At 45.6% G+C, this 26030-nt stretch overlaps 1 protein-coding gene across 2 annotated transcripts in view; it reads right to left on the reverse strand.

The window, feature by feature from the left end:
- The window catches only part of LOC143766938 (uncharacterized), a 66156-nt gene extending 40639 nt beyond the window's left edge, over nt 1-25517 (reverse strand). For both annotated transcript variants that reach the window (XM_077254954.1, XM_077254953.1), the window contains exon 1: nt 25379-25517. The gene's annotated coding sequence lies outside the window, so the exon portion shown is untranslated. The remainder of the gene's footprint in view (nt 1-25378) is intronic.
- Nucleotides 25518-26030: the final 513 nt, after the last annotated feature.

The raw sequence follows: 26030 nt of genomic DNA on the forward strand, positions 1-26030 counted from the left end.
AGTTTCTTCCTCGGAGTCGGCAGCTGAATACGTTCCTCATAGACTCATCTTCCATAACGCTAATTCTCGTCTCATTTACCGACCCTGGAATCGGCATTAGCAATACTGCAGGAGATATTCACTACACGCGACATGAGAAATAACTACTTCATGATGAGGACGACATCTTCATCTTCTACTACGGCTCTAGAGACATATTTGGCCAGAGTCGGTCACTGACTCCATCACCACCGGCCGTCTATATGAAGGTTTCCCGTCTTCCCCGCACTGTAATCTTCTACCATGTTAGATCTCAGCTCTGATTCACACACAGAAGTATGAGGCTTTTGGAAAAGTTTGTTTGTAAGAACATCAAGACAGAAAATATTTGATCCCAAAGTCTCCATGTACAGTGATTTATGGGGATTATTTCTGGCTTTAGGCTTTCCTATATTACAGGAAAAACACCAGAAAAAAACAGATATTGAAATGTTTCTAAAGAAAATTGTCTCCAACAATTCTTGGAAAAAGAAAAAACATGGAAAAGGGAGAAGACACATTTTATAATTTTCAACACGTTAAACATTTATTAAACAGAAATTTATCTTTTTGTGCTCCAGAACATAGATGTGCACCGCAGGGACGGCACAGATGAGGCTTCAACAAAAACCCTGGCAGTTTAACCACTTGCTGCTGTGAAAAGCAAACATGACATCTGAGAAGGTGTGACGGAGTTTGGCTGAATGCCCCCCGCCCCCAAGTACTGGATAGTATGGGGCGGCCTAGTTATTACGATACTTACATGCCTAACAATGGGGTCTGGGCTGCAATGTATGAAGGTCTATTAGGCCGGGCCAGAGGCAGAGTCCAATAAGTTACCTTTTACCGCCCCCATACACATTAGACTAAAGTTCCATGAAATCACTGATTTCGGGGGTTTGGGCGACTATATAATGTATTTGGGGGCCTCCCGACAGATGATGTCAGGGCAGAGAAGGCTCTGACATCCTGAATTTCAGAGGATAATCCGTTTGTTCTTCCTGTAGATAATCCTCCGCTAGAGGAGTCTGGAGGTGACTCTCTCAGGCTGGTTTCACATTTGCGGTTGTGTCCGCAGCGTTTGTACCGCATATATCCGCATGCGTTGTGTATTCCTATATATAACATTAGGGACGCATGCGTTTTTGTTTGTTCGCGTTTTGCCACGTTTGACGACGCATGCGTCGTTTCATCGTTTGCGGTTTGGAGTGGAAATGCAACATGTAGTAATTTTTAGAGGCGTCAATTTGCCGCCTGGAAACGCATGCGGTCGATTGCGCAAGGATTGCGACAAAAAAACGCATTGCTGTCTATATGAAGTCATGCATTCACAAGCACATGCGTTTGGTTGCGTTCGTGAACGCATGCGTTTTACAAGAGAAAAACATGTCTGGACACTGATAAGCCGCCCCCCACACACAAGGAGATAAAGGGAGGGTGTGGACAGTTGCAGGTCACTTCTCAGCAGACAGCCAAGCAGAGCAGACAGACCACAGCACCTTGGAGAAAACAAGCCTCTGAACAATGTGAGTATATCCTAGCCAATGCCTTTATTTTCTATTTTCTGTCTCTACATGTCCTAATTTCTGCCATTTCTTTCTTTCTACATGCATCAGAATGTCTTTTTTGGATTCTTCTCATGAGGAGTTTCTTCCTGGGCCGTCTGAAGTGGAGCATTTCAGTGAGGTGAGTACTTGCCTTGTCAGATTGGTAAGTATTCACTGTCACATCTACACATGTGACAATTTGAATTTTTCTTTTTTTTTAGAGCTCTTCTTCTACTGCGGCAGAGACAGGGCAGGAGCAGTGGAGTCAAGGTCCGGTGGATAGACGGCAGCGGGTACGTATACAAGGCTGACTGTTTTATGTATCCTCAGTGTAATATTCTTGAATCTTCCTTTCTTTCCATTCGTATTTCTTAACTTTTTTCTTCTGGAATCCTTTTGTATGTTGACTTTCCTATTCATGCCATTTCTCAGCATCTTTTTTCTTTCTTTTCCTTATGTTAATTGACCAAACTTTAATGACTTTATTTAATTTTTAGGTTTCACAACGGGAGGATGATCTAATTGAGAATGACCTCCTTATCTACTTGGTCCAGGAGCGAGTCCTGTTGTGGGACACCCGGGATCCACTGCACTCAAACAACGTCATGATCTGGCGCTTATGGAATGAGGTGGCCATAGAGATGTGGGATGGCTGGGACAACGCCCCGACTCGGGTCCGAGCTGCATTTGATAAGTATTGCACTGCAGTGTGAAGCAGCAGAGACCTTGGCCGTGCTCACTCGACTGTGTGTGATGAAAGAAACTCTCAGGAGTTTCTGTCATCACACACAGTTGTGTGAGCACGGCCAAAAGTCCTTTTTCTGACCACAATTTTTTTTTTTTTTTTTTTAACAGTGGCCAAAGTCAAAACAAAGATAAAACAAAAATAAAGGGCGCTGCACAACAAATATATTAAATAGACCTGCTGCAGCAAATATTAAGACCTAACTACCAAATAGGCCAATATCAGGCAAAAAAGCCAAAATAAATCTTCTATATGTGAAAATACTTGCGCTGCAGGTACATTAAGAATTCCACTTAGAGTTACAAATAATAACAATAATGATCCAGGATAGCGCAGAAAGAATTTTGTACCGGAGAGTACCTAATAGTATTCCTTTCACACACTTTTACCTTGCTCTAGTGTGGTGGTTACAAATTTCCATAAAGCCTTGTCGAAGGTCCTTGACGTCTTCAGATTGCCATGTTGATATCTCCAGACTTTGCTTGAATAGATCCGCAAACCTTCCAAGATGTAGATAATGAGGTGTAAACCTGTCCCGGCCGGTGACAGGCACCTCTATTCTGTTGTGAATAGTTACCCGCTCACTGACCAGTGATGCGCGCTTCCAATAGCAGCTTGCCGGCGAGGTGCAGTGAAGCTGCAGGACCTCGCGTGACGTCACAAACACGTGATGCCTCACGTGATCGGCTAGAGGGTGAATACGGACTGCACCATAGACCAAAATTCATCCGACGCGTTTCGGAGTCAACAGACTCCTTCCTCAGGGATGGTATGGTGCATGATAGAAGGATTTAAATAGTCTTACAGATGGAAGAGCTATATTCATTGGTTGAACGCAAAGAGTTCGATTTCACTGTTCAAACCATTTGGAATTAACGTGTTCATCTCAAATATCCATCTACTTTCTTCTCTTGACATCTGATGTACAAAATTTCCTTTCCGCCAGCTTTTCTTCACCACTTTAATACCCGTAACAATGGTATCTTTTATTGATCCCCCATGACATTTCAAGAAGTGCTGTGACAGGGGGTGACCTTCAAATTTATTATTAATGTTGCGCAGATGTTCCCCGATGCGCACACTCATAGCTCTTATGGTCCTCCCCACATACCATTTCCTGCATGGGCACTGGATACCATATATTACCCCCTGGGTCGAGCAACTTATGAAGTCTTTAATTATTATTGTTCCTCCATCTGGATTAATAATGTTCAATTGTTTTTTTATATGTAATTTCCTACACGGTAAACATTTACCGCAGGGATAGAAACCAGACAAAGTGTTTAGTTTGTATGGCAGTCTAGGCGAGGGTGGTTTACGGATTGTAGGAGCAATAATGTTCCCCAGATTGTTTGCTCTTTGATAAACAAACCTGGGGTGCTCAGCTAGTGATTCCCCAATTATTTTGTCCTCTCTCAATATATTCCAGTGTTTTTTCACAATCTTTTTTAAAATATGACTATTGGAATTATATGGTGTTATGATGGGAATATCCTCTGCTGCCAAACTTTTATCTTTTTTCTTATTTTCTTTAAGTAATTTTTTCCTTGGTTTCTTTCCAACCTGTTCTTTAGTAGATACTAAGACTTCTTTGTTGTATCCTTTCTGACTAAATTTTTCTATTAAAATATCCGTTTCTTTATCATAATCCTCAGGTTTGGAGCAATTCCTGTGAGTCCTTATGAACTGACTTTTGGGGACATTTAAAAGCCAGCTAGGTGAGTGGCAACTATTAAGTGCAATATAATTCTTGGAATCTGTAGGCTTGTGGAATAAACTCGTCTGGATGCTGCTATGTTCAATAAAAATTCTCAAATCTAAAAAATTTATTTCTTTATTGCTTACATTCGCCGTAAATTTTAAAAAATAAATATTTTTATTCAATTCCTCAATAAAATCATTTAATAAAATAGGACCCCCAGACCATATAAAAACAATATCATCAATAAAACGCTGCCATAGGACCAGGCCCGCCCGTGGGAGTCCACCTTGGTATATATATTCCTCCTCCCACTTACCAACATATAGGTTGGCATAACTGGGGGCGAACCTGGTACCCATGGCAGTGCCCCACTGCTGGGAGTAGTAGTCCCTGCCAAAACGAAAATAGTTGTGGGTAAGTATAAAATATATACAGTCTGTAATAAAAGAAATTTGATCAGCTGGTATAATTCCATCTTTAGATAAAAAATGTTTTGCCGCTTCGCATCCTTTCTGATGTTGAATCACAGTATATAGGGAGGTAATGTCAAGAGTACCCATTATATAATGCTCCTTCCACTGAATAGTTTGTAATTTACGTAGAATATGAGAGCTGTCCTTTAGATAAGATGGAAGTTTAGGGCACAGTTTCTGTAAATGGCAATCCACATATCTCGACATATTAGTAGTAAGGCCTCCCACTGCTGAGATTATAGGTCTCCCTGGTGGGTGTATCAAATCTTTATGCACCTTAGGTAGGTAGTAAAAATGTGGGACTCTCGGGGATTTGATGTTTATAAAATCATATTCATTTTTACTAATAAAACCCTTTGACAATCCCCCTTTTATCAATCTCTGCATTTTATTAATGTAACTCTCTGTTGGATCACTCTTCAGTATTTTATAGGTGCACGTGTCTCCTAATAGCCGTAAGGATTCTGCGTTATAGTCTTTAGTATTCAAAATTACTATTCCACCACCCTTATCGGCAGGTCTTATTGTTATTTCTTTGTTATCCTGGAGTTGTCTAATTGCCTTCCTTTCTTCATTTGACAAATTGTACTTAAATCTGGAGCAGTTTTTATGGGAAATTTTCCTAATATCACTGATAACATTATTTTGGAATGCATTAAAGGCCTCAGAATATTCCTGAATTGGATGGAAGTTAGATTTTTTCTTTAAAGAAGTGTGCTGGTATGGATCCACACTGACCACTGAGCCATCGTTATCGATACTGGTCACTTTCCTCTTAGCATAGTATTTCTTAATGGCCAGCTTCCTCATAAATAGCTTAACTCCCACAAAAGCTTCGAATTTATTGAATTTAGTACTCGGGGCATATTTCAAACCCTTATCTAACAGGGCCATCTCATTAGTGCTCAGGATGTGGTCACTAAGATTAAAGATCTTTTGTTCTAGCGTGCCCTCTGAGTTTTTTTGTTGTTTTTGTTGTTGTCGTTGATGTTTACTCTTTTTTTTGGTAAGTTTCCCGGCCCTACATCCCCTTTTCCGTGATTTTTTTGAACTACCCGAAAAAAAGGAAGATTGCTCTGTTTGGTTTTCTGTGGTTTCTTTTGTTGATTTCTCTGTTCTTGAGCCCTAGTTGGTACCATACTACTTGTTGATGGTTGTGGACTACATACCCCTTGAGTAATTTCGGGGGAGTCCATGGTGTTTTCAAGTGAAACGTACCTATTATGGGTCACTATAGAAGGTATAGGAGTAGAAATTTCTGGTATATTATTATGGATGTTCACATCAATACCCACTTCTGTATTTGAATCACCACAAGTCATATCATTATTGGGATGATTTATCAAAGGACTTTCTATCTCCGAGGTGAGATGAATGGAAAATCTCTCACTCAAGGACAATGAGAGGTCACCCTCTTCATGTATTTCATCCAATGTAACTAATTGACTACTTCCTCCCATGGTGTGACTCTTCTCATGGTTACAGACAATTCGCCTACTTTCTAGGCGGTTCTCAACTTGATTCATTTGATTTAATGTGTTTCTTTGAGAGACATCTATATTGTCAAACATAGAGTCCCTATGGAACTTTCTTTGTTTTTTTTCCATGATTTCTTTCTCCTTTATTTTAATCCTTCTCCTTATGCTATTTGAGAGATGTTTGATTTCGTAAACTGCTTCAAATGGTTTAATTTCCTCAAACAAGTTTGAGATTTCATTCCTAATCCTAATCAGTTCATTCTTCCTTTTATTAATGATGAATAGTACCACACTTTTAGAAAAATCATGGAACATGGCATCCCATTCGGCCATGGTATTAGAATCACCTATATCTCCTGATAGGGGTTTATAAACTACCAGACCCTTGGGAATATGATTAAATGCCAAATACCTCTCAAGAGTGGCTATCTCCCATAGGTCTCTCATTTCTTTAATTAGGTACTGCTCTAATATTGGAAGCGCGCATCACTGGTCAGTGAGCGGGTAACTATTCACAACAGAATAGAGGTGCCTGTCACCGGCCGGGACAGGTTTACACCTCATTATCTACATCTTGGAAGGTTTGCGGATCTATTCAAGCAAAGTCTGGAGATATCAACATGGCAATCTGAAGACGTCAAGGACCTTCGACAAGGCTTTATGGAAATTTGTAACCACCACACTAGAGCAAGGTAAAAGTGTGTGAAAGGAATACTATTAGGTACTCTCCGGTACAAAATTCTTTCTGCGCTATCCTGGATCATTATTGCAAAGTCAAAACAAGTTGGCGTTCGATGAAGGACCGCTTCAACAAGGACCTGCGTCAAGAGAGCCGTGTTCCCAGTGGTTCAGGAGCAAGGATCAGAAGATACAAATACCATCGAGTTCTGGCATTTTTAAGACCGGTCCTTGCCCAGAGAACGTAATTATTTATCACGTGCATTAGGTTGTATTGTATTGCCATAATCTGTATTTTTATATTCCACAGGATTTTGCGTCTGGTTAATTTTTGGTGTTAATTTTCTTTTTCCTTTTTTCACAGCACATACAGCACTACTGTTGGCCCAGGTTCTGGAGCGGTCCTTCATCCGACAGCCACGGACCCGTCCCAGCCATCCAGCAGCGCAGCAGCAAGTGGGCCTTCCACACTGCACATCTGGAGACCAGGGAGCTGGTCCATCAGGTCTTCCCGTTTCGCAGTTCTCTTCCACTGCTCCTTTTTTTTGGGCTGTTCCCGGCAGCGGCAGAGGGCTTCGGACAGGTCACTCATGCCCGAGTTTTTGCACTTGAGCTCGGTTTTACACTCAGCAATCAAGGCTTTGGGTGACTGAATGGATGTTTCACATAGCCTCTTGAATGCACATATCCAGGAGGTCAGCAAAAGCCTTGACCAAGTAAAAGCCGACCTCCAGAGGCCAGCACATCAGTTTTTTAACCAAACTGAGCAGGGCATGTCGGAACACCTTACTCCTGATCTCCAGCTGAGTGTCATGCAGGCCTGCAATGCTGCTTACATGCAGGCTATGCAGCAGAGTCGGTATTTTCAGCAGACCGTGTCGACATATCCACCTGTGCCTTCACTGTCACGATTGACCTCAATGCCGACCTCTGCTGCATACCACTGCACGGCCACCTCAATTCCTTCCACATCCGGACACCACTACAGCACCACCACCATGCCGAGTGCAATTGGACATCCCACCGCCACCACCACGACAACCGCTGCTCCTGCTTGGACCTCCTCCACTGACACCACGATGCAGCAGGACCCTGGCATGGCCTTCCGTACCGCCAACACCACGATGCAGCAGGACCCTGGCATGGCCTTCCTTACCGCCACCACCACGATGCAGCAGAACCCTGGCATGGCCTTCCGTACCGCCACCACGATGCAGCAGGACCCTGGCATGGCCTTCCGTACCGCGACCACCACGATGCAGCAGGACCCTGGCATGGCCTTCCGCTCTACAAGCGCTATGGACTCTGGCATGGCTGCACACTCTACGAGCACTATGGATTCTGGCATGGCTGCACGCTCTACTAGCACTATGGACTCTGGCATGGCTGCACGTTCTACGAGCACTATGGACTCTGACACAGTGCAGCCGGACCCTGACAGGTTACCCACCACCACGCCACGCCATATGAGCCCACCAAGACCTCCCACAACCAGGCAAACAAAAAAAAACAAAAAAAAACAGAGGACTCTTAGCATTCCTCCCCCTTCACCTCCCAATGTGTCTGTAATGTTAGGTTTGTCTCACCCTTCCAGTGCGTCTCAAGCCTCTCATGTGTCAAGCCCCATCCCCGAACTACCAGACCCCAGTAGTTTCATTGCCCCTTCTCCTGTCACCTCTGCGTCATCCACGGTTAGCCAGGCCTCAGTGCTTCACACCCCCTGTTTACATCACTCTACCCCAAGCCGGCGCAGTTAAATAAATTTTTTTGGTTGTTAAAAAATAAATACAATTTGATTTGCCTCAATTAGGTTTGGTTTATTGTGCCTATCGCCGCCGGCAACACACACCGTGCGCCAACTAAGAAACTTCGCCACACACTTACTTTTTGGGCCACATCATATCTCCAGTAGTTATTAAAAAAAAAGACTGTAGCTTTGTGTGTCTTTAGTATATAGATATGAGGTGGGCCCAAAAATATTAGATGTATTATCTCCATAATCTCTTCTTTCTGCTTAAGGTACCTTCACACTAAACGATTTACCAACGATCACGGCCAGCGATACGACCTGGCCGTGATCGTTGTTAAGTCGTTGTGTGGTCGCTGGGGAGCTGTCACACGGACAGCTCTCTCCAGCGACCAACGATCATGGGAACGACTTCGGCATCGTTGAAACTGTCTTCAATGATGCCGAAGTCCCCCTGCAGCACCCGGGTAACCAGGGTAAACATCGGGTTACTAAGTGCAGGGCCGCGCTTGGTAACCCGATATTTACCCTGGTTACCATTGTAAAAGTAAAAAAAAAATAAAACAAAACACTATATACTCACATTCTGATGTCTGTCACGTTCCCCGTCGGCGTCCACAGGGTTAAAACTGCTTTCGGCAGGAGCGCTGCTAATGCTGCGCTGCTGCCGAGAGCTTCCCTGCACTGAATGTGTCAGCGCCGGCAGTAACAGCGGTGACGTCACCGCTGTGCTCTGCTTTACGGCCGGCGCTGACAGTCAGTGCAGGAAGCTCTCGGCAGCTGCGCAGCATTAGCAGCGCTCCTGCCGAAAGCAGTTTTAACCCTGTGGACGCTGGCGGGGGACGTGACAGACATCAGAATGTGAGTATGTACTGTTTTTTTTTTTACTTTTTTTAACTTTTACAATGGAACCCAGGGTAAATATCGGGTTACTAAGTGCGGCCCTGCACTTAGTAACCCGATGTTTACCCTGGTTACAAGTGAACACATCGCTGGATCGCTACACACAAATTGAAGGGACGATGGTGATCACACACTGCATATCTATGCTCACCTGCACAGGTGTCAGAAATAGTGAATTCATGAGCCTGTATATGTGCATCATGAATTCATTATTTCTGACACCTGACTTGATGACTATAGATCTCTTTAGTGTGACAGTGATTGTCTCTTCAGTTTGTGTCCAATGGATACAGCAGAACAGAATCAGGACGCAATGACATCAACAAGCTTACCAATAAAGCAACATGGCTGCCATTACTAGCAGTATGTGGCCAGTGTTTCATATCAGTATTTGTAAGCCAAAACAAGGAGTGGAACAATTAGAGGTAAATTATGATATTAACATAATAACTAGCACCTCTGCCTTTATCACACACTCCTGGTTTTGGATTACAAATACTGATATTAAATACAGACCAAATACTGCCACTTTTAGGACAGCCTTGGTTTGGAGAGGAAAAAGATAGGAGACACGGTCAACACAACCAAAAGTAAAGTTTATTAATGAGAAATATTATTAACATTTAAGAAAATTACTGGTACAGATGTAATTACAACAGGACATTTACACAACATTGTCCTGCCATGACACATGTCCAATACCTGAATCAAAAAAGGCAGCAAATTGGTCCCACATGTGACCAACGGCTGCAGTTGACCGCAGCGGGTGATGCTGGAAATCGGGCAGTGGGTGTGCAACTGGTTCATCCAGTTCAATGTTGGGTTGCTCCTTAACCATTATATAATTGTGCAGAACCACACAGGCTTTGACCACCTCGTCGACTGTTTCCACTTTTAGATTTATGGATGATGCAAGAATGCGCCATTTAGAGACCAGAATGCCAAAGGTACACTCTACTGTTCTTCGGGCCCTGGTCAGTCTGTAGTTAAAGATCCTTCTAGTGTGGTTCAAGTCCCGACTGGAATAGGGCTTCAGTAGGTTTTCACACATCTGAAAGGCCTCATCCCCAACCATAACAAATGGCATCGGTGGACCTTGAGTGTTGGGGAGAGGTTGTGGCGGGGGAAAATTTAAATTGTTGCCATACACATGGCGGCCCATATCCGAGTTCTTGAAAGTCTGGGAATCATTGCCACGGCCAAGAGCTCCGATGTCCACGGCGATGAAAAGACAGTTCGCATCAGCTATTGCCATGAGCACAACAGAAAAATATTTTTTGTAATTGAAGTACTTCGATCCTGTTATGGCTGGTTTGATAATGCGAATGCGCTTTCCATCCACCGCTCCTAAACAGTTGGGGAAATCACACACACTCCAGAATTTTTCTGCAATTTCAAGCCACATGTCCAAGGTGGGTAGGGGTATAAAATCATCCCGGAGTACATTCCACAAAGCCCGGCAGGTGTCCGCAACTATTCCGGACAAGGTGGATATTCCAAGCCGGTATTGGAAGTGGAGGGATGATAAACTCTCTCCGGTTGCCAGAAATCTGTAAAACAAACACAAAAAACATTACAATCTATTCTACTTATGGTGTGGTTGTGCTAAAGACAGAAAGGAAAATACCCAAAAAATACATGTCAGAAAACACAAAATTTGGACTATCATTGGTTTAGATTTGGAACGTACCTTAATGTAACCAGCAGACGTTCCTCGGGTGGAATCGCTCTACGGAGCTGGGTGTCCTGTCGCCGTATGGTTCCTTGGACACGAGGAAGAAAATCCCAGAACGAGTCTTGCGACATCCTTGTATATTCATGGAATTTCTCGGGGTTGGCATTAAGCTCGCCATACAGTGTGTGATAGGCACCACGGCTCTCACATAGTTCGATAATGGGGTGCCTCCAAAAACGCCTACGTTGTCTCCTTCTCCATCTTTCGCGATTTCTGTCTTGCTCCCAAGCAAAAGCACAGGCAAGAAACAGCTTGATGCTTAAATCCAGGTTGAAATAAAAGCCCTCAATGTGAAGATCCATCATGACACAGGATACAGGAGCAAAATCTGAAGATTCCAGCTGTTCAGGGGTCTATATAAAGAAATCCCATAATACACGCCCTCTGTAGTCCCATTGGCGGTGTCTGGATGTCTAGATTTTTCTCTTGCGAAATTTCACATCATGCGCACCAAAAACGCAAACGCAGGAAAAAACGCATGTAAATGCGTAAAAACGCGGCGTTTTTTTAACCGCATGCGACACCGCATACGTCTAAAAACCGCCGCGTTTGTACGCATTTATATGAGTTTTTTCCACCACTTGCGGATGCAGATTAAACGCTGCGGATTTAACGCAAATGTGAAACTAGCCTCATACAGACCACAGGAAAGCTGGAATATTTGTGTGTATGGGGAGTCGGGAGAGATGGCCGTCTGCCAAATGACCGTTCAGCCAACTCTTATCTCATGTGTATGGGGCCGTTAGTATAAGGGTATGTGCACACGTCAGGATTTCTTGCAGAAATTTTCCTAACAAAAAACGGACGTTTCTGCCAGAAATCCGCATGCGTTTTTTTCGCGTTTTTTCCCAAATGCATAGAATAGCGGAAAAAAACGCAGAAAATCCGCAAAATGAATGAACATGCTGCTTTTTTTACCGCGATGCGTTTTTTTCATGTGCACAAAACATGCAGAATGCATTCTAAATGATAGGATGCATAATGTATGCGTTTTTAATGAGTTTTTATAGCGTTTTTACCACGAAAAAACACGAAAAAACCTGAACGTGTGCACATAGCCTTACACTGACAGCAGTGATGATACACGGCACTACAGTAGTACAGGGCATCACCGGAGCCATCAGAGGCTTGTATGTTGGATGATCGCACTGATCAGAGGGGTTTAACAAAGGGTTAAAGTGAAAAACATCATAGCTTCAGCAACAAGAAATATCCATCACTATATGGAAAGCAGAGTCACTGCACAATGTTAGTTACGTCTCGTCCATAACTACTTTATTATACTCTATTATCCTGTACACAGTGGAGGAGACAGAAATCACAGGTCCGACAGCAACAGCTGGAATTGGGCCTCCAACGTAAGGAAAAAAATATCTATATATATAAAGCTGAGTGTGTGTGTATGTGTATGTATGTGTGTGTGTGTGTTTATAGTATGTATGAATGGATGGATGTGTGTATGAGTGTGTGTGTCTCAAGCCACGCTCATTCCACATAGCAACCAATCACTAAGCATCTTTCATTTCACCAGAGCTGTTTATAAGAAGCTGAGCTGTGATTGGTTGCTATGAGCAGCAGTTTTCCTGCTCCACAACACCTCAGCAGACACTGACCGGGTGGGAGAAATCTCGCATCCCTGGAAACATAAGCTCCAGCCATTGTCTGCCCCCAGAAAGGAGCAGAGAGCACATGACAGAAATGAATCCCCCTCCTCTATTACTGCCGCGCTCTATTGTTACCGGTGTAGAAAATCGCATCATCAGCGGCCGCACACAGAGCCGCACTGCCAGGTTACATAACAGCACATCTCCAGGAACTCCCTGCTCAGCGCCACCCAGCTCGGGACTATGGGATGGGGGATGTGTGATGGGTATATGGGCACGGGACTATGGGATGGAGGATGTGTGATGGGTATATGGGCACGGGACTATGGGATGGAGGATATGTATGATGGGTATATGGGCACTGGACTATGGGATGGAGGATGTGTGATGGGTATATGGGCACAGGACTATGGGATGGAGGATGTGTGATGGGTATATGGGCACGGGACTATGGGATGGAGGATGTGTGATGGGTATATGGGCACTGGACTATGGGATGGAGGATGTGTGATGGGTATATGGGCACAGGACTATGGGATGGAGGATGTGTGATGGGTATATGGGCACGGGACTATGGGATGGAGGATGTGTGATGGGTATATGGGCACTGGACTATGGGATGGAGGATGTGTGATGGGTATATGGGCACGGGACTATGGGATGGAGGATGTGTGATGGGTATATGGGCACAGGACTATGGGATGGAGGATGTGTGATGGGTATATGGGCACGGGACTATGGGATGGAGGATGTGTGATGGGTATATGGGCACTGGACTATGGGATGGAGGATGTGTGATGGGTATATGGGCACTGGACTATGGGATGGAGGATGTGTGATGGGTATATGGGCACTGGACTATGGGATGGAGGATGTATGATGGGTATATGGGCACTGGACTATGGGATGGAGGATGTGTGATGGGTATATGGGCACTGGACTATGGGATGGAGGATGTATGATGGGTATATGGGCACTGGACTATGGGATGGAGGATGTGTGATGGGTATATGGGCACGGGACTATGGGATGGAGGATAGGTATGATGGGTATATGGGCACTGGACTATGGGATGGAGGATGTGTGATGGGTATATGGGCACTGGACTATGGGATGGAGGATGTGTGATGGGTATATGGGCACGGGACTATGGGATGGAGGATGTGTGATGGGTATATGGGCACTGGACTATGGGATGGAGGATGTGTGATGGGTATATGGGCACGGGAATATGGGATGGAGGATGTGTGATGGGTATATGGGCACTGGACTATGGGATGGAGGATGTATGATGGGTATATGGGCACTGGACTATGGGATGGAGGATGTGTGATGGGTATATGGGCACTGGACTATGGGATGGAGGATGTATGATGGGTATATGGGCACTGGACTATGGGATGGAGGATGTGTGATGGGTATATGGGCACGGGACTATGGGATGGAGGATAGGTATGATGGGTATATGGGCACTGGACTATGGGATGGAGGATGTGTGATGGGTATATGGGCACTGGACTATGGGATGGAGGATGTGTGATGGGTATATGGGCACGGGACTATGGGATGGAGGATGTGTGATGGGTATATGGGCACTGGACTATGGGATGGAGGATGTGTGATGGGTATATGGGCACGGGAATATGGGATGGAGGATATGTATGATGGGTATATGGGCACTGGACTATGGGATGGAGGATAGGTATGATGGGTTTATGGGCACGGGACTATGGGATGGAGGATATGTGATGGGTATATGGGCACGGGACTATGGGATGGAGGATGTGTGATGGGTATATGGGCACTGGACTATGGGATGGAGGATGTGTGATGGGTATATGGGCACTGGACTATGGGATGGAGGATATGTATGATGGGTATATGGCATTGGACAATGGGATGGAGGATGTGTGATGAGTATATGGGCACGGGACTATGGGATGGAGGATGTGTGATGGGTATATGTACACTGGACTATGGGATGGGGGATATGTTACCTGCTACCTGCCACCATCGCACTCTAACAAGCATCTCTATTCTTCCAACAGGTATGTTCATCCAGCTCTCCTACTATGAAGTGCACATAATACATCACCCAGCTTTGCACATAGACTTCCCTGCTCTTTGCTTTCATATGGTATGCCTTTCAGCTAACCCCAGCTTGCCCTGTGTTATTTATGACCTTGTTTACTTAGGCTTGATTGTATGCATCTGGTCCACTCTTGATTCTCTGACCAAGATGAGCAGAGACCACTCCTCTCTGCTTCACACCTGAACGCACTTAGTTTTCCATATATTGCATAGCACAAGTCTGCTAGACTTTCTAGAAGTGTGTTCTAAAAGTGTGGATTACATTAGAATTAAAACCTGAATTGAACCAGAAGGGAACTGAAGGTAACTGGCCAGTCACTGTAAACAATGTTTCTGTTTGTTGTCACTTTTACCCCTATAATCCTTCACTTTCTGCTACCTCCCCCAATCCCCACACCAAGTAAGGAACTGTTCATCTCCTCTTCAATCCTCCCCATCCATCTCACCTCCTCCTCTGAACTGTTCCTTAACATACAATCCTCTGTCTCAAAGCACAGGCAGCCACCTCATGCCCTCTCCTGCTCCCACCTGCTAACACTATCTCTGCTCCTTCTCACTGCTGGTGATATCTCTCCAAATCCTGGTCCTCCTCACCATATTCCCACAGTCATTTCTACCTCCCACCCACGCTCCATCACAAACTTCCGTAACCTCTCTAACCATATACCCATTCGCCCAGCCCCCGCTTCCCCAGTCCCACTAACAGGAGCTCTGTGGAACGCTCGCTCTGTCTGTAACAAGCTTTCCTACATCCATGATCTTTTTGTTACTACCAAACTTTCCTTCCTCGCCATCACCGAAACCTGGCTCACCCCTTCTGACACAGCCTCTCCTGCTGCACTCTCTTACGGTGGCTTCCACCTTTCTCACACACCCCGCCCCAGCAGCAAGCATGGCGGAGGAGTTGGTTTTCTCCTGTCAGATAACTGCTCCTTCACCCCAATCCCACTGCCACCCTCTGTTACCCTCCCTTCCTTTGAGGTGCACTCTATGCGCATCTACTCCCCCTCCAACCTCCAACTGGCTGTCATTTACCGCCCCCCAGGGCCAGCCACCATCTTCTTTGACCACTTCACCACCTGGCTACTTCATTTCCTTTCTGCAGACATCCCCACTATCATCATGGGCGATTTCAACATCCTCATTGACACTTCCCTCTCAGCTGCCACTAAACTTCTATCTCTCTCTTCCTCCTTCGGCCTCACTCAATGGTCTTCTGCAGCCACTCACAAAGATGGTCACACACTGGACCTCATCTTCACCCGCCTCTGCTCCCTATCTAACCTCTCTAACTCACCTCTTCCTCTCTCTGACCACAACCTTCTCACATTCTCATCTCTCTCCACTCCATGTCTAGAGTCCCCACCCCACAAACTTTCACACCCTCGCAGAAATCTTAAACATCTTGACCTATATTCATTCTCTGAATCCCTCCTCCCTCTCACAGACATAAGTTCCATACACAATGCGGATGACGCTGTCGCTCTATATAACACCACAATAGCTGTAGCTTTGGAATCTGCTGCCCCACTTACACATACCAAAGCTCGCAAAATCAACAGACAGCCCTGGCACAGCAGCCTGACCAAAGAACTGAGGCGAGCTTCCAGGGCTGCTGAGCGCAGATGGAAAAGATCCCACTCCAACGACCACTTAATCGCATTCAAACAGTCCCTCACTACTTTCAAGGCCACACTCGCCACAGCTAAACAAACCTACTTCTCATCTCTCATATCCTCCCTGTCTCACAACCCTAAACAGTTATTCAACACCTTCAATTCTCTCCTCCGTCCCCCAGCACCTCCTCCCTCCCCACTTATCTCTGCTGAAGACTTTGCCTCATTCTTCAAGCAGAAGATTGATAACATCAGAGACAGTTTTGGTCAACAAGCCCCAGAGCCCTTCCTCCCAACTTCCCTACCCTCCACCTCCAAAACCAACTTCTCCACCATTACAGAAGATCAACTCGCCACTCTACTCTCAAAATCACATCTCACCACCTGTGCACTTGACCCGCTCCCATCCCACCTCATCCCAAACCTCACCACAATCTTCATCCCAACCCTAACCCATCTCTTCAACCTATCACTAACAACTGGTGTTTTCCCCTCAAGCTTTAAACATGCCTCCATCACACCTATCCTCAAAAAGCCCTCTCTTGACCCATCCTCTGTATCTAGCTATCGCCCTATATCACTTCTCCCCTATGCCTCAAAACTACTGGAACAACACGTCTACCTTGAACTGTCCTCCCATCTGTCTTCTTGCTCCCTCTTTGACCGCTTACAATCTGGCTTCCGGTCACACCATTCCACTGAAACTGCCCTAACTAAGGTCACCAACGACCTCTTAACCGCCAAGAGCAAGCGACACTACTCTGTCCTCCTCCTCCTCGACCTGTCGGCTGCCTTTGACACAGTGGACCATTCCCTATTATTACAGACCCTCTCATCGCTTGGCATCACAGACTTGGCCCTATCCTGGATCTCATAATACCTAACAGACCGGACATTCAGCGTCTCCCACTCACACACCACCTCCTCACCTCGCCCCCTATCTGTCGGAGTTCCTCAAGGTTCAGTCCTTGGGCCCCTGCTCTTCTCCATTTACACCTTTGGCCTGGGACAGCTCATAGAATCTCATGGCTTTCAGTATCACCTCTATGCTGATGACACACAGATCTACATCTCTGGACCAGATATCACCTCCCTTCTAACCAGAATCCCTCAATGTCTGTCCACTATTTCATCCTTCTTCTCTGCTAGATTTCTGAAACTTAACATGGACAAAACAGAATTTATCATCTTTCCCCCATCTCACGTGACCCCCCCCCAACGAACCTATCCATTACAGTAAATGGCTGCCCACTCTCCCCAGTCCCACAAGCTCGCTGCCTCGGGGTAATCCTTGACGCTGATCTCTCCTTCAAACCACATATCCAAGCCCTTTCCACTTCCTGCCGACTTCAACTCAAAAATATTGCACAAATCCGTTCATTCCTCAACCAAGAATCTGCAAAAACCCTAGTCCATGCCCTCATCATCTCTCGCCTTGACTACTGCAACCTCCTGCTCTGTGGCCTCCCCTCAAACACTCTCGCACCTCTACAATCTATTCTAAACTCTGCTGCCCGACTAATCCACCTGTCCCCCCGCTATTCTCCGGCCTCTCCCCTCTGTCAATCCCTTCACTGGCTCCCCATTGCCCAGAGACTCCAGTACAAAACCCTAACCATGACGTACAAAGCCATCCACAACCTGTCGCCTCCATACATCTGTGACCTCATCTCCAGGTACTTTCCTACACGCAACCTCCGATCCTCACAAGATCTCCTTCTCTACTCCCCTCTTATCTCCTCTTCCCACAATCGTATACAAGATTTCTCTCGCGTATCACCCCTACTCTGGAACCCTCTACCACAACACATCAGACTCTCGCCCACCATCGAAACCTTCAAAAAGAATCTGAAGACCCACCTCTTCCGACAAGCCTCCAACCTGCAGTAACCACCGATCAACCAACCGCTGCATGACCAGCTCTATCCTCGCCTACTGTATTCTCACCCATCCCTTGTAGATTGTGAGCCTTCGCGGGCAAGGTCCTCTCTCCTCCTGTACCAGTTATGACTTGTATTGTTTAAGATTATTGTACTTGTTTTTATTTTTGTTTTTATTATGTATACCCCTCCTCACTTGTAAAGCGCCATGGAATAAATGGCGCTATAACAATAAATAATAATAATAATAATAATATGTATGCTTGGTATATGGACACGGGACTATGGGATGGAGGATATGTATGATGGGTATATGGGCAGTGGACTATGGGATGGAGGATGTGTGATGGGTATATGGGCACTGGGCTATGGGATGGAGGATATGTATGATGGGTATATGGGCACAGGACTATGGGATGGAGGATATGTATGATGGGTATATGGCATTGGACAATGGGATGGAGGATGTTTGATGGGTATATGGGCACTGGACTATGGGATGGAGGATGTGTGATGGGTATATGGGCACTGGACTATAGGATGGAAGATATGTATGATGGGTATATGGAAACTGGACTATGGGATGGAGGATATGTATGATGGGTATATGGGCACGGGACTATGGGATGGAGGATGTGTGATGGGTATATGGGAACTGGACTATGGGATGGAAGATATGTATGATGGGTATATGGACAAGGGACTATGGGATGGAGGAATTTCCTGATGAAGGGGGCATGAGACCCCTGAAACGCGTTGAATAAAACCACTGTGAATCAACTATACTCTCCTGAAATTCATCTTAGCGGCAGCGCAGAATTTTAACTACAAATCTCCCTTTGAAGACATTATTTTCTCTGGTCGGTGAAGACCTGTGGATCTGCAGCAGCCGCTATCTACATGCTCTAATCTCATCCTAACCAGGTGAGCAAATTTGGTATATATTCTCCTCTGTGTAATGTGGATAAGATCCTATTGCGCTCTTTGTCTCCCCACTGTTTTACAATAGTTCCCCACCACATTACCACACACAATCCCGCCCCCCACCACATTACCACACACAATCCCGCCCCCCCACATTACCACACAATCCCGCCCCCCCACCACATTACCACACGAGACTCCTTCCAAACACATTACCACACGAGGCTCCGTCCACTCACATTAGCACACGAGGCTCCGTCCCCTCACATTAGCACACGAGGCTCCGTCCCCACACATTACCACACGAGGCTCCGTCCACTCACATTAGCACACGAGGCTCCGTCCCCACATATTACCACATGAGGCTCCGTCCTCACACATTACCACACAAGGCTCCTTCCCCACACATTACCACACAAGGCTCCGTCCCCACACATTACCACACGAGGCTCCATCCCCACACATTACCACACGAGGCTCTATAGTTACATAGTTATTAAGGTTGAAGGAAGACTTTAAGTCCATCTAGTTCAACTCATAGCCTAACCTAACATGCCCTAACATGTTGATCCAGGGGAAGGCAAAAAAAACCCATGTGGTAAGAGTAAGCTCCACCATAGGGAAAAAAATTCCTTCCCGACCCCACATACGGCAATCAGACTAGTTCCCTGGATCAACGCCCTATTTGGAATCTAGTGTATATACCCTGTAACATTATACTTTTCCAGAAAGGCATCCAGTCCCCTCTTAAATTTAAGTAATGACTCACTCATTACAACATCATACGGCAGAGAGTTCCATAGTCTCACTGCTCTTACAGTAAAGAATCTGTGTCTGTTATTATGCTTAAACCTTTTTTCCTCCAGACGTAGAGGATGCCCCCTTGTCCCTGTCTCAGGTCTATGATTAAAAAGATCATCAGAAAGGTCTTTGTACTGTCCCCTCATATATTTATACATTAACATAAGATCACCCCTTAGCCTTCGTTTTTCCAAACTAAATAGCCCCAAGTGTAATAACCTATCTTGGTATTGCAGACCCCCCAGTCCTCTAATAACCTTGGTCGCTCTTCTCTGCACCCGCTCCAGTTCAGCTATGTCTTTCTTATACACCGGAGACCAGAACTGTGCACAGTATTCTAAGTGTGGTCGCACTAGTGACTTGTATAGAGGTAAAATTATGTTCTCCTCATGAGCATCTATGCCTCTTTTAATGCATCCCATTATTTTATTTGCCTTTGTAGCAGCTGCCTGACACTGGCCACTGAATATGAGTTTGTCATCCACCCATACACCCAGGTCTTTTTCATTGACGGTTTTGCCCAGAGTTTTAGAATTAAGCACATAGTTATACATCTTATTACTTCTACCCAAGTGCATGACCTTACATTTATCCCCATTAAAGCTCATTTGCCATTTATCAGCCCAAGCTTCTAGTTTACATAAATCATCCTGTAATATAAAATTGTCCTCCCCTGTATTGATTACCCTGCAGAGTTTAGTGTCATCTGCAAATATTGAAATTCTACTCTGAATGCCCCCTACAAGGTCATTAATAAATATGTTAAAAAGAACCACTCCGTCCACTCACATTAGCACACGAGGCTCCGTCCCCACATATTACCATATGAGGCTCCGTCCACACACATTACCACACGAGGCTCCGCCCCCTCACATTACCACATGAGGCTCCGCCCCCTCACATTACCACACGAGGCTCCCTCCCTCCACATTACCACACGAGGCTCCGTCCTCACACATTACCACACGAGGCTCCGTCCTCACACATTACCACACGAGGCTCCTTCCCCACACATTACCACACGAGGCTCCGTCCACATACATTACCACACGAGGCTCCGCCCCCTCACATTACCACATGAGGCTCCGCCCCCTCACATTACCACACGAGGCTCCGTCCCCACACATTACCACACGAGGCTCCGTCCCCACACATTACCACACGAGGCTCCGTCCCCACACATTACCACACGAGGCTCCGCCCCCTCACATTACCACACGAGGCTCCGTCCCCACACATTACCACACGAGGCTCCGTCCCCACACATTACCACACGAGGCTCCGTCCCCACACATTACCACACGAGGCTCCGTCCCCACACTGTTATTAACTTAATTTTAAGATAATTTACCACCTGTGTAAGCGCTATTGAATGTTGTCATTATTTACTTTACACCAGCAGCGTTAATTAGGTAGCAATGAGCGTGCCGAGCGTTAGCTGGCTGGAAAAAGCTAGTCTAATATATAAAACTGAATGTGTGTGTGTATGTAATTGTGTGTATGTCCGGGATTGGCATCTGCACCGTCACAGCTAAAGCCACAAAATTTTGCACAGTCACAAGTCTGGACCCCGAGAGCGTCATAGGCTATGTTGAGAGGTGAAATTTTAACCCCGCACTTTCCAATTCACCAAACAATTTTGCCCCTATCTACATAATGGGGAAAAAGTGAAAAGAAAAGTGTTGGAGGCAAATTGACAGCCAGGAGGAGATGGCATACAGGTATATACTATATACAGGGGAGATGACATACAGGTATATACTATATACAGGGGAGATGACTTACAGGTATATCTAATATATAAAGCTGAATGTGTGTGTGTATGTCCGGGATTGGCATCTGCACCGTCGCAGCTACAGCCACAAAATTTTGCACAGTCACACGTCTGGACCCCGAGAGTGTCGTAGGCTATGTTGTGAGGCGAAATTTTAATCCCGCGCATTCCAGTTCACCAAACAATTTTGCCCCTATCTACATAATGGGGAAAAAGTGAAAGGAAAAGTGTTGGAGGCAAATTGACAGCTGCCAGATGTGAACAAGGGGGACTTAAAGAGTGAGCGCGATGGCGCCAAAGAGTATATACCGCACAGTTGCTAAGGTGGGGCCCCGACATGGGATACTCACCACACACGGGGATATGAACACACACACAAAATGCGCCACACACTACCACGTGCTAGAACACATATACCACCCTCAGCACACATTTCACCACACATACACCAACCTCACCACATAAAAGTCGAAACACAAAAGTCGCTGCTCAAAACTCGCCACGCGCAAAACACGCCACGTGCAAAACTAAGCTCACGCAAAACTAGCCACACGTGCAAAACTCACCTCATGGAAAACTCGCCACACGCGGAAAAATTGCCACATGCACAAAAGTTGCAACACATGCAAAAGTTGCCTCACACAAAACTTGCACATACTCAAAACGCACCACACATAAAACTCGCCATGCGCAAAACTTGCTGCACACAACTTGCTACACTAACCTGTCACATGCAACTCGACACACAAAAAGTTGCTACACGCATGTCGCCACACAAAACTCAACACACACAATGTGACACACAAAACTCGCCCTAAAACACACACAAGTCTGGTATTATCGTTCAAAAATAAAAATCTGATTAATAAGCAGACAAACTACAAGAGCAACAAATGTTCCATATAGGAATCCGGCAGCTGTCAGTCACATGACCTGTCTATTATGTGTATGTGTGAGCTAATATACACTGCCAGGGGGGAGGGCTTCCTGTTGGCTGGGGATTTATCAGGCTGCCAATTTAGATTACAAATACTGAGGTAAAAATACTGAGCAAATAACGTGTGAACGAGGGCTAATACAGGAGGAGATGACACACAGATATATACTATATACAGGAGATGACACACAGGTATATACTATATACAGGGGAGATGACACACACATATAAACTATATACAGGGGAGATGACACAGGTATATACTATATACAGGAGGAGATGACACACTGGTATATACTATATACAGGGGAGATGACATACAGGTATATACTATATACAGGGGAGATGACACACAGGTATATACTATATACAGGAGGAGATGACACACAGGTATATACTATATACAGGGGAGATGACACACGTATATACTATATACAGGGGAGATGACACACAGGTATATACTATATACAGGAGGAGATGACTTACAGGTATATACTATATACAGGAGGAGATGACACACGTATATACTATATACAGGAGGAGATGACATACAGGTATATACTATATACAGGAGGAGATGACACACGTATATACTATATACAGGAGGAGATGACATACAGGTATATACTATATAAAAGAGAAGACACATAGGTATATAGAGGAGATGACATAAAGCAGGTATATACTATATACAGGGGTGATGACATACAGGTATATACTATATACAGGAGATGACATACAGGTATATACTATATATAGGAGGAGATGACATACAGGTATATAGTATATACAGAAGAGATGACATACAGGTATATACTATATACAGGAGATGACACATAGGTATATACAATATACAGAAGGAGATGACATACAGCAGGTATATACTATTTACAGGGGAGATGACATACAGGTATATACTATATACAGGAGATGACATACAGGTGTTTACTAGATATAAAGGAGACTAGATGGTGGCCCGATTCTAACGCATCGGGTATTCTAGAATATGCATGTCCACGTAGTATATTGCCCAGCCCACGTAATATATTGCCCAGCCACATAGTATATTGTCCAGCCACAGTGACGTAGTATATTGCCCAGTTACGTAGTATACAGCACAGAGCCACGTAGTATATTGCACAGCGACGTAGTATACAGCACAGAGCCACGTAGTATATTGCCCAGTGACATAGTATATTGCCCAGCCACGTAGTATATTGCCCTGCTACGTAGTTTATTACCCAGCCACGTATGTCACAGGTTAAAAAATAAAAAATAAACATACTCACATAACGATCCGAGGGCCCCTTGTAGTTTAACATACTCACCATTCTGGTCGCTGCTCCTCAGCGTCCCGTCTCTCCGCCTTCTGGGATCCAATGGCGCTGTGCCAATGAGTGCGCGGCTGCCGCCATCTTGCGTTCCCAGGATGCATTGCGAAATTACCCAGATGACTTAGCGGTCTCGCGAGACCGCTAGGTCTTCTGGGTAATTTCGTAATGCATCGCTGGGAAAGGAAGATGGCGGCAGCCGTGAGCGGCTCGTCGGACAACGGAGGGTGAGTATAGCTGTTTTTTTGTTTGTTTTTTTACTATTTTTAACATTACTTTTTTTTACTATTGATGCCGCATAGGCAGCATCAATAGTAAAAGGTTGGGGACACACAGGGTTAATAGCGGCGGAAACGGAGAGCATTACCCGCGGCATAACACGGTCCGTTACCGCTGGCGTTAACCCTGTGTTAGCGGTGACCAGAGGGGAGTATGGAGCGGGCGCCGGCCACTGACTGAGGGGAGTAAGGAGCGGCCATTTTCTTCCGGACTGTGCCCGTCGCTGATTGGTCGCGGCAGCCATGACAGGCAGCTGGCGAGACCAATCAGCGAATGAATAACCGTGACAGACAGACAGACAGACGGAAGTGACTCTTAGACAATTATATAGTAGATGACAAACATGTATATACTGAGGGGAAAATGAGAGGTGTGAGGGAAAATAGTGGAGTGATCGGAAAATGACAGATGTGAGGTCGAAATGAGAAGTGTTAGGGGGGAAAATGAGAGGCGTGATGGGACAATAAGAGAAGTGAGGTGCTATAACTAACCACAGATATTTACTATGCCCAGGCAACGCCGGGCTCTTCAGCTAGTAAATAAATAATAGTACTATATGGGCACTGGACTGTGGGATGGAGGATATGTGAAGGGGTGTAAAAAGGAGAGTCATAAAAAGCCTCCTCAGGGCTGTGCTGCATTTGTACAGACTGCTATCTGCCGTCCAGACGGGACCATGTGACACCAATGGGAAGAGGGAGGTTTCCGGAGGGAAGAGTCTAGAGGGTGCACCTGGTCAGGAGACCTTGATGGCGCAGTTACTGATATTATAAAGGCCGGAGCCCCAAAGGCAGAACAGATTTGGCGCCAACAAAGGAAAGGGGTGCGGGGAAGAATCTGAGGTACCAGCTCCTGGTAAAGTGCCCGAGGCAGCTGGGTGTGGGGCAGAACCCTGCTTACAGGGCATAATGGGGGCATTACACTGTGTGGGGCCAAGAAAGGGGCCCTGTACTAGGAGAACACTCCGCTCCTCACTTCCTGTCCTCCATAGTTGGCTCGTATGTATCTATTACAGGAAACAGAACAACAACGTTATGGTTCTTATAAAGAGTCTCCTCCGTGCAGAAGGGGTTAATGTCCCCGGCTGCGCTCAGTACTGGGGAATCTCCACATACCTCCACCTGCAGAGCCGCACTCCACAGATATGGCTGCTCTGTGCGCACAGGACCTGTGATGAGGTCACAGGGGAGGAGTCAGGGGTCACGTGATCCGCAGTGAAGACGCTACATGGAGACTTCTCCTCAGTCAGTGACATTCCCGCCATTATTCGCCCTCACTACTGGCACAATCACCTCGCGCCGCCTTTTCTACACAATGTTCTGTGTGGAATGTAACGTGTGATTTCTCTGGAGACAAATAGACCCCACACATGAGGGGATTATCACCGGTTACCGGACGTCTAGTATATGGCGGCATATGATTGTGCTATCGCCTCCACACCGGGGGCTAAAAGGCCGAGATCTCGCTTATTTAACCCCTTCCAGTGTCCGGCTAAGGCCGGGGTCACACATGCGAGTTTTACGGACATAAGAGCGCAGAAACTACGTCCGTAACACTCGCATTACATACGGCACAATTATTCTCAATGGGGCTGCTCCTATTAGCCGTATATTACGGTTCAGTATTATACGGCTTTCTACGGCCGTACAAAATCGCAGCATGCTGCGTTTGTCAGCGTATTGCGCAAATAATACGCCAATGAAAGTCTATGGGGGCGAGAAAAATACGGATTCCACACGGACCAGCAGTGTGACTTGTGAGAAATAC

Source organism: Ranitomeya variabilis, chromosome 4, assembly GCF_051348905.1.
Source record: "Ranitomeya variabilis isolate aRanVar5 chromosome 4, aRanVar5.hap1, whole genome shotgun sequence".
NCBI lineage: Eukaryota > Metazoa > Chordata > Amphibia > Anura > Dendrobatidae > Ranitomeya > Ranitomeya variabilis.